Source organism: Quercus lobata, chromosome 5 (genome assembly GCF_001633185.2).
Source record: "Quercus lobata isolate SW786 chromosome 5, ValleyOak3.0 Primary Assembly, whole genome shotgun sequence".
NCBI lineage: Eukaryota > Viridiplantae > Streptophyta > Magnoliopsida > Fagales > Fagaceae > Quercus > Quercus lobata.
In genome coordinates this window covers 11,171,532-11,181,739 of record NC_044908.1, presented here as the reverse complement: position 1 = coordinate 11,181,739, position 10,208 = coordinate 11,171,532, and the positions used below count along the sequence as shown (strand labels likewise).

The 10,208-nt window shown below is 33.6% G+C and overlaps 1 pseudogene; it reads left to right on the top strand.

Moving 5' to 3' along the window:
• The first annotated feature begins 1,730 nt into the window (after positions 1-1,730).
• LOC115989940 lies at positions 1,731-8,812 on the top strand (annotated as a pseudogene).
• The last annotated feature ends 1,396 nt before the right edge of the window (positions 8,813-10,208 follow it).

Below are 10,208 nucleotides of genomic sequence, written 5' to 3'. Positions count from 1 at the left end.
TTAAGTTTTTGTGTATTAAATTTAGTAAATAAAAATATCAAAACCCACAACCACTATATAAAAAGGTTATAACTAGTAAGAATCAAATTAACAATATATAATATATATTTAATACTTATATATATACTAAGTTCTGACATAACCTTTTCTTTTTTTTTTTTCTTTTTTTTTACCCTGGCTCTATCTTTAATTTAATTTTTACCCTTGCTATACCTTTAATGAGTTGTCCTGTAAGTCACTTTGCTTATTTCAAGAACCTGTAACGGGGCTCTAGGAGGTGAGACATCGTACAAGACATAGAAAAAAACAAAAACAAAAACAAAATAAATAAATAAATTCATTCTCCATTTAATAATACTTCACCCACTCCATCTTTCCAATTTCCATTTCTCATTTTAAACTTATCACTTTGGAAAGCTAAAGCCACTCTCTTCTCTCCTCGTTTATTTTAGAGAAATGATATGTTTACAACATTTTTACAACAAATCCTAAGTGACAAGTTGTTATTGGTTATTATTATTGGGACAAAAAAGTAATCTTAATGTTAGTTTCAAATTTAAACCAATAACAACTAAAATGTGTCATAGGTACCTGTATTTACACGGCAATTGTGGACTAAACAATAGGATAGGTGCACAGCAACTGTGGACTAAACAATAGGATGGATGCAAAGGTCATGCATGGTCATCTGTAAAAAGTTGACTAGCCTATACTAAGAAAAAAATAAAAACAAAAGCCACGTGAGTGGTCTGTTGCCTACTACCTATGAAAAGGAAAAGATAAATCCAAAACAAGTAAAACAAAAAGGTAAAATGGGAAATGGGAAATGGCACAACCAGAAAACAAGGAAAGTGAGCCCAAAAAGTTAAAAAGTGGAGATGTCACCAGCAGAAAAGAGGGAGTTTAAAATGGGACGGAACGAATAAAAAGAGCAAAAAGCTAAATAGTGGGCACTGCTGAACACAAAATCAGTAGTTGTGGAGAGAAAAACTGACGCAAACTGCTCCATGACCTGATCAGTTGAGAGGAAAATTAGGGAACAGTTTCTTTGGAACTTCTCTATAAATAGAGAGAGTCACGCACAAAAAAAAAGGGGGGGTGGGGGGGAAAGAGAAAGGAAGGCAAATACAAAAAAAAAAGAGCAAGTACACACACAGCAAAGACAATAGAGAAGAAAAAAAGAGAGGCACGAACAGAGAGAATAATATCAAGCAGAGGAAGAATACCAAATCAGAGGAAGAATGTGACAATTGCAACTCTGACAAGGAAGGGAGTTTGTTTATCTCCTGTACCCAATCAGAGGCTTTGCTAAGGTTTGCATAACTCAAATCAAGGTGTTGTAGTAAAGGAAGACCAGAGAGCTATTGAAGGTTCATGACATAAATTATTATAATAAGAAGAACCTCCAAGATTGAGATAGTGCAAATTAGAGAGATTCCCAAGTTGATGAGGAATCAATCCCCCAAATCCCGCATGGGAGAGATTAAGAAATCTTAAGCTCTCCATCGAGCCAAGGAATTTGGGAATTTGAGTCCCTTTGAAATTATTGCCACTGAGATCCAAGCAAATCAAATGCTTCAAATCAAGCAGAGAACGATTTATCTTACCACCGAACACTGACCTTTCATAAGTTTGCAATTGAGCTTTCCATATTGGACTTCATCAGTAGGAAGCAATCCATAGGGATATTGAAGAGCCCAATTGTCATACAGAGGATAAAAGGTTTTGAGATGGAGTTGGAGGACATGACTGGTGCAGTTGTCACAAACAACACCAACCCAGTGACAGCAATCCACGTCAGCAGCCCAAGAGGCAAGGCAGTTAGAAGGATCTGTAAGGTGTTGCTTGAAGTTGAGAAGGGTGTGTCGCTCGCTATCAATGTAGCGAACCTCAAAGTCAGCAGTGAGGAAACAAAGGAGAAGGGTTAAAGTAACAACTATTATTATTCTCAACAAGGAACCCTCCTACGTCGTCATCATCATCATGCTTTTATAAAAATAATAATAAAACTGATAGTGATATATGATTTTGTTATGTACACTCCCGTAGTAGGGTGTCCCTTTTTGATATTAATAAAACTTATTACTTATCAAAAAGAGAATTTTATTTTTCTTTTCTTAATTATTATTTATGAGTCATGAAGATATTGATGCCTTTTATTTTATTTATCCAAAAGAGTGCATTCTGGAGAATTTCATTACTGAGTTCTAATCCTTTGTACTCGAAACATATTACTAAAAAGTCATAAGAGGAAGCTTTGATTGTTAAGGTCCTCTATGTTAAAAAACACTTAATTGAGTTCATGTGTTGTGTGGTACAGAAGTTGAATCCTTCAGAATCTTAGTTACAACTGTGCGGCGAGGTTATCTATACATTCGTAGTTTTCTGTAAAGTTGACACCAACAATAAAAGAAAGCAGCCATCTATTTAAGCTGTAATGTTAAAACTTCAAGTTGTGAAAAAATTGGCAGAAATGCACAACTAAGAACATTAAAGATTAATACCAATAAAAATGCCAAACGTCAAAATATGGATTCTGTAAATCAAATAGTGGAATGAGTAACAAATTATTATCCAAATTGTAAGTTGTATGATTTTTGTTATCATCATCTTTATTATTATTTATGGGCATTTGGTTACAATTATTAAACAAAGGAATTTTTACGTCTAGTAAATATGGCATACAATTAAAAAGAGTCCAGTGATGCAAGGTGTATGTTAGGTTTTAGATTGGCAATACCCCTATTGCCAGTGTAATATGAAAAAGGTTTGTAATGTGTACTTTATCGAAGAATAAGTAATGGTTAAAGCTAATCACAGAAGTGAAAACTTGGACATTTCACTCAAGGCTCACTTAGCAGATGTTCTTGGTGCTTGACAGCTTGAGTGAGTCATTAATCCACCTGTAAGCTCGCCTGACCATCGTTCAAGCGAGATTCACAAACACTACAACAAAATGTATTTTTAGTGACGAAAATTAGTGACGAAATATGAATTTCGTCACTAATAATGAAAAAAATTATAATATTTAGTGACGAAAAATAATTTTCGTCACTATTGTGATCTGAAAAATGGGCACTAACAGGGAAAATTTTGGCGGGAACTTAGTTAATCTATAGTGACGAAATATTTCGTCGCTAAAAGTTGAAATTTTTAGTGACGAAATATTTCGTCACTATAGGTATTGCTGTGGATAGCATTAGCGACGAAAATCATTTCGTCTCTATAAGGAAGAATTAGTGACGAAAAATAATCGTCACTAAAAATAATCATGGTTTTTCATTTCATTGTTTTAGCAACGAAATCACAATTCGTCCCTAAAAGTATATTATAGCGACAAAATCTTAATTTCCTCTCTAAAAATCTTAACAAAATCTGTGTTTTTTAGTGACGAAATTGAGCTTCGTCGCTAAAGGGGTTTCTAATTCCCCTAAACTCATTTCAGCAAATATATTTCACTTCCACTTCTTTTTTTGGTCACTTCCCTCCCAAACACAAACTATTTTCCCACTTCCCACTTCCCACTTCTTTCTTCCTTTCTCTCACAAACCCAAACATTAGCTGCCGATCCTTCGCCTTCCCGACGGTTCGTCACCCGACGGTTCGCCTCCCGGCGACCCTTCGCCTCACAAACCCATCCCAACCCTCCCTTCCCCTCACAACCCCAGCCAAAACTGACACCAACGCTGACGCCGCCGCCGATCTCGCTTTCTCCCTTCTCCCCTCGATCTCTCCATTGACCTCTCCTTCGACCGCCATTGATTACAGGTACGTTGGTTTTTATACTGGAATTTTTTTTTCTCTGTTTGGCTCATGAGAAACTAGTGAAAGCAAAACAAGAAAATAGAAGTTTGATTTTTGTTGTTCTGTGTTTCATCCCTGTTGCAACTCTCTCATGAGCAAGTTGAGAATCAAGGGTCAGGTCATGCAGGTGGTGACGGATTTTAATTTCTAAAACGAAATCTTTCTGGTTGTTTATTTGGATTTGATACTTCACGTTTAAGTTCTGCAGATCAGCTCTAAAGGTGGGTTCAACTTTGGCTTGTTGTTCCAAAACCCTAAACCCAAAATCCCTAATCCCCAAATCAAACATTCCTTCTACTCCTGCCTCTGCCTTTTCTTCTTCCTCCACCACCATTCCTCGTGCTTCAAGGTATACACACTTTCAAACCCACCTTCTCTTATTAATTCCATTGCTCACTTTTTCTTTAAATACGTTAACTTTCACTTATTTTCAAGCTTTTTTTGTTTCCAATTTTTTACAGGAATAAGATTCTTATTTATGTTATTTTGTGTTATATATATATATATTATTGGGTTATTGTTTTTTAGGGTGGTGTCGGTGTAGGGGAGCGTTGAGTCAATGATGCCACTTCACAGTGCCATAGCTTCAGCTCGGCTCAAATCCAACATTGCTATTGATTCCTCTTGCTGGAGCTGGCTTTCTCAGGGTACTTCAATTTTATCTAGTTTTTGTTTATCTTATCTTAATTGTTTCAAGATGATATCCTTAACTATGGTTCAATTAAAACTCAGCAATACTCCCCTTTACTATTGGAAATAAGCACGTTATTCTAATGGTGCGGGGCATGTGCTCTTTAGTTATTGCCAATAGTTAATGGGGGACATTGCTTAGTTTACTTATCAAAAAAAAGGGGGGGGGGGGGTTGGCATTGCTTAGTTTGTAATTTAGGGAGGACATTGCAAGTTCACCATAGTTAAGGGGGAAAGTGGAATTTGCCTTTTTTTAATGTATGATGTGCAATGAATATTTGTGATTAGAGGTGAGTAAGGATAATATTATTCGCAACATTCATGATATCTTTCTGGTTATTCGCATTTGAAGGATGCTAATGGATGGGGGAAATTACAACAGTAAGGAAATTATGTAAATTTAATTGATAATATTAAAAACTCAGTCCAATTTGAAACTAGGATAAAATCTTTGGGCTTTTTATGTAATTTACCCAAAAAAATTGATGTAGGCAATCCGTAATTTTATACGATTCAAATACTTTTGATATGGATGAGATTATAAAATTCCCTTTAAGCAATTTTGCAGAATGGTATACTTTTGATATGCGTCGGACTAGAAATCCTCTAGAGTGCATGGTTGGATTGACCTCTCGGCCCATTCATACTATATACTCCCCTTGTAAACAACCCAGCTTTTGGTCAGGGTGCTCGCAAACTGCTCACTGCTTCTTCCATTGGCCCATGTGTGTGGAACACTGGTTGCACCAGAGAAAGGTTGGTCTATAAAAGCATGTCAGAATTATTTACTAGGGTCCGTGCTTGTTTTGCTAATTCATTCAGGAGGTTGCACTGCTAATTGCTTTAGTTGTGACTTAATATCTTGAATTTGAATCTTAATATATAAAATTTGTCTTCTTGTTGATGAACTTTATAAAATTTATTGCCTTTTCCAATCATTAAGTTCAGTCCAATGATATTTTTCTTTTCATCTTTTCACTAGAATCCCTTTCCCAGACATGAACTTCAGTTGTTCAGTCCATTGATTTTTTTTTCTTCATCATATTACTTAGTGTTTCAGTTGAAGAGTCAACCTCATGTGTAACTATCCATGACTTTTGCTTGCATCGGAACTATAGTGTGCCAATGTATGCATATATCTCAAGCTACTAATAAAATTTGTACATTAAATTTATTGTATTTTAGAAGTTTACATTCTGTTATAAGAGATCTGAAGGTAGTTTGGAAATGAAACATTGTCATAGTGAGTTTTAAACCCAAGATCTAAAGGTAAATTACTCACACAGTGAGTTTTAAACCCAAGATCTCACACTCCATCCCAAAGTCATGCTCTTTTTACGACTTTCCTCTCGTAATAGCAAAATTTTCTCACAAAATTCCAGCAGAGTTTCTGCCATCTCTTCACACAGAATTTACTCCTTTTCTGAAATACAGCTCTCTTAATTATAGGTATGGGATCGATGGTAGAATTTTCTCCTTTATAAGGATATTTTATGTTAGAATTTTCAATTTTGTTATGATTAGGCCTCCTGCAATATTATTGTATTGTCGACTTGATAACAACTTTGAAGAAAATTTAAATGACAGTTAAAGTTATTTGAGTATATCTTAAAGTATCATATTTTAATTAGGCATAGGACACATGCCAAAATTTTGTATGTTTTGATGTCAATCTCATGGGACCAATTTAGTGACATATCTAAATTTATTGGTAGGCTCCTGCTCATAACACATGGCACCTATGATTTGGATTTTGTATATACTCTTATATCTATCTGATGTGATATGACAAATTTATTATTATTAATTCTTTTTTGTTAATGTATAATTGGCTTGAAGTTTTTTTGTTTTTGGTAATTTTCTATAAAGCGGTACTATTGTATTGCTTGATAGTATGTGAAAGTCATCTAAAGCATATTCTAAGCTTGTGCTGAAAGTCCAAATAGCAAGAGAAAGTTTAAGAAGAGGTCAAAAAGTGAAAGGAGATAAAATAATATTCCATCGGTTCCAAAATAAGTTTCTTTAGTTCTAAATGGTATGATTATTAATAAACAGTAAAAAGTTTAATAAATTTTAATAATAATTTTTTATTTTTTTGTTTGGATAAATCAACCAGAAAACATAGAATTACAAAGTTAGGTGCTGAGGCCATTGGTAGTGCATGGGAGCACTGGAGGCCATAACAGCCATATTATGTTATGGCCCTTATCCATTAGGACTTCATCTGATCAATTGGCTGCTGCCAGCAGTAATCCATTTCATTTAGATCAGTTTTCTTATGCCATAGTCTGATGCAGAAAGGAATGGGTAGAAAAGAGAAAGAATGGGGTAAACCCTAGGCTTTACCACCTAGCTTCTAATAACAAACTTTTGTTCAAATTGCACTGCCCCAAACCATTCCTGGAGCCTTTTTTAATAGGCTTCAAGTATTACAAACAGCCACAATTACATCCCATAAAATCCTCAACAACATAAAAGACCAAATTCAAAATTAAAAAATAATAAATTAGGCTCCAAAGATTACATCAAGCCACAATTACATCCTATAAAATCTTCAACAACATTAATGACGAAATTCAAAATTCAAAAATGTGATCTGAAAAAGGAATAAATTCTTAAAATAAAATTGATTCTGCTCCCTGCGCTGGAGTCTAAACATATAGGGTTTAATTCCAGCACAAAGTGGGACCCAAAGTGGCTTGTTTGGATGCTGGAAAAGCTCTAGCTGTGGGCTTGGAACCAGGCACATATCTAACATATTTTATTAATAAAAATTATAAAGTATGTGTACATTTTACGTAGTGGCTCCCCTTGATATTTTTTTTTAAAAAATTATGCAAACACTCATTTGAAGTACTATTGTCTTAATTTTGGTCGGTGGGGTTGTGTATCCGTTGTTTACTCCTCAATGGTGGGTTCAAAGGGCCCTGTCTTGGTGAGGTTCCATATCATAAAAAAAAAAGTACTAATGTCTTTTAATATATATATATATATATATATAATATTCAGTTTTTTAGTGATATAACTTATTAAATTATGGAGCATTGAAAGCCTATGTTTTCAAAATATATAAATAAATCTTTTTAGTAAGAGTCCGAATGTGGGGATGTTCTAACATTTCTCTTATATATTGAAGTTCGAAAGAATTTTTTTTTTTTTTTTTGATAGGTATCCAAAGAATATTTTAATCCTTGTTAGAATCAAAAATCTTTTTTTTGAGGATATCAGGAATATTTTACTCCTTTTTAAAATCAAGAACCTTTGGTTGCACAATTGCAATACGAGTCATGGATTCTGGGCCAGCAAGCCAACTATTCCACTGCCACTGGGCCAGAAATGCAACTCTCCCAAATACGAGGAGCCATGAATCTAGAGTGGAGCTCACTGCTTGTCCTTTAAATGCCTATATATAGATAGATATCAAAGTTGAAATTTTTGTAATTGGTGCATATTTTCTCCAATGATTGGGTCTAGCTATAGCACTGTTTAGAAATAGGAAAAAGAATAAAGAATATGCATTTTAAATTTGATTCAATAAAAGTTATCTTTCTTTTATCTCCAGCTCTCTTTCTCTTTGGTGGCTGAAGAAATTGTGAGGAATAAGGTGAAGAACACAAGTTAACTTTGGATTTTTTCTGAAAGTTGTAAACTTAGCTTGAGCAAAGTAAGTATATTCTAGTTAAAAACTTATAAAACTCTATATATACTTGTGATGTTGGAAATTTGTTTTGTGATGGGTTGTTGTGTTGTGTAAAAGGACTTGGCATGACCTTCCTCTTCTCTAGTAACCATCGCTTCCTCTAATCCAACGGTTAGAAAATGAGATAATTGAGCTCAAAGAGGTAAGAGCTAGAGATCAAGAGGAGCGAGCTAAGGACCAAGAGGCACGAACTAAGCAAAATGAGGTCCAAAAGAATATTCTTAGCTTTTTGAAGAGCAAGGGTTATGATGATGCCCTTACTTATGGGGGTGGTTTAACTTCAAGTTAAAACATTTTTTGATTAGTACTTTATTTGCTTTCTACAACTTATACATTAGGAGTTATGATTTTAATTTATTGGTGTGGTTATTCTTAATGCATTGTTAGAAATGTTTCTTATAACATAGTTAATGTTTTTACTTTACGATTTTAACGAAGTATTGTTTTTATATTTGTACAGATTTCTTATTGGTGGCTTTTAGGGGATTTACTTTTGGCATTACTTGAAGACATATGAGGACATCTTCTGTTAGTTCTAAAATAGGGTTTAGGTAGAGTTATTGTATGTATTGCAAACAATTATTATATGGAAGGAGTTTGAATTGGATTCTTGTTTTATTTTTTACTTGTGGAATATATGGATCTTTTTTTATAAATGTGTTGTTGAAATAAATGTGTTATTCAAATGTGAGGTTTTAATAATGTAATGACAGGTTACAGGTTAATATCAAAGTCATGAAAAAAAAATAAAAACAAAAAATAAGTTTTAGTGACGAATTTTTTCGTCACAAATATAGCAACAAAAAATTGTTTTAGTGATGAAAATTTCGTCACTAAATATAGCAAAATTTTGTAAGAAATAGTTTTAGTGATGAAAATTTTCGTCACTATATGTGCCTAGATTTTATTAAAAATAGTTTTAGTGACGAATTTTTTCATCACTATATGTACCCGAACATAGTTTTAGTGACGAAATTATTCGTCACTAAATATGATTTAGTAAACTAAAGTGTTTTTAGTGACGAAATATTTTCGTCACTAAATAGTGTTTTTAGTGAGGAAAACATTTTGTGACGAAACGTTTTAGTCACTAAAAGTTTTTTTTTTTTAAAATCAAGTCGGACTTTTAGTGAAGAAATTTTTTGTCACCAGGACTTTTAGTGACGGGGCTACAGTGACGAAATGAGTTTCGTCACTAAAAGTCCAATTTCGTCACTAAAGGTTCTTAGTGATGAAAAACTGGACTTTTAGTGACGAATTTTTTTGTCACTGAAAATACATTTTGTTGTAGTGAAATTCTGTTTTCCCGAGTCTGTTTTGAAACTGTTTGCACAGCCTTTTGTTAACCCTACCTATATATATACTTAATGCTACGAGTTTTTAGAGCAGAGAGACAGCCGTATCACAGAAAATCAAGAGAGCCTACTGGCGGTCAAAATGGCCAAATACCACAAATTTTTGAAATATTTTGTAAAAAAACACTGTTTCGGAACTATATAGGAAAATACCACTTTTTATGGAACTCGAGTTTCTTAAACTCGAGTTCCTAGGAGTTTTGCCACTGTGGCACTGTTGAGGTGGAAATTGGGCCATTAAAAAAAAAATTATGTGGTACTCGAGCATGGTAAACTCGAGTACCATGCAACACAATACTCAAGTATATCAGGCTCGAGTACCATTTTATAATAAAATGTTGTTTTTTTATTTTTTTATTTATTTTTTATTTCTAAGGTACTCGAGCTCACCAAGCTCGAGTACCTTGTAAGGAACTCGAGTTTAATAAACTTGAGTTCCTTATAACTTTTTTGTTGTTGTTGTTGTTATTGTTGTTGGGATTATTGACAAATAAACATAAACATAAAAATAAGTAGCTTTTTTTTATGTTTTTATTTATTTAAATAGAAGCATTGTAAAATATAGAGATTTTAATTTCAAAATATGAATTTAATTTCTACATTAAGTAAAACTGTTCACTGTTTTCTTATAAAATTTTTCCTGGGAGCGTTGCCCCCGA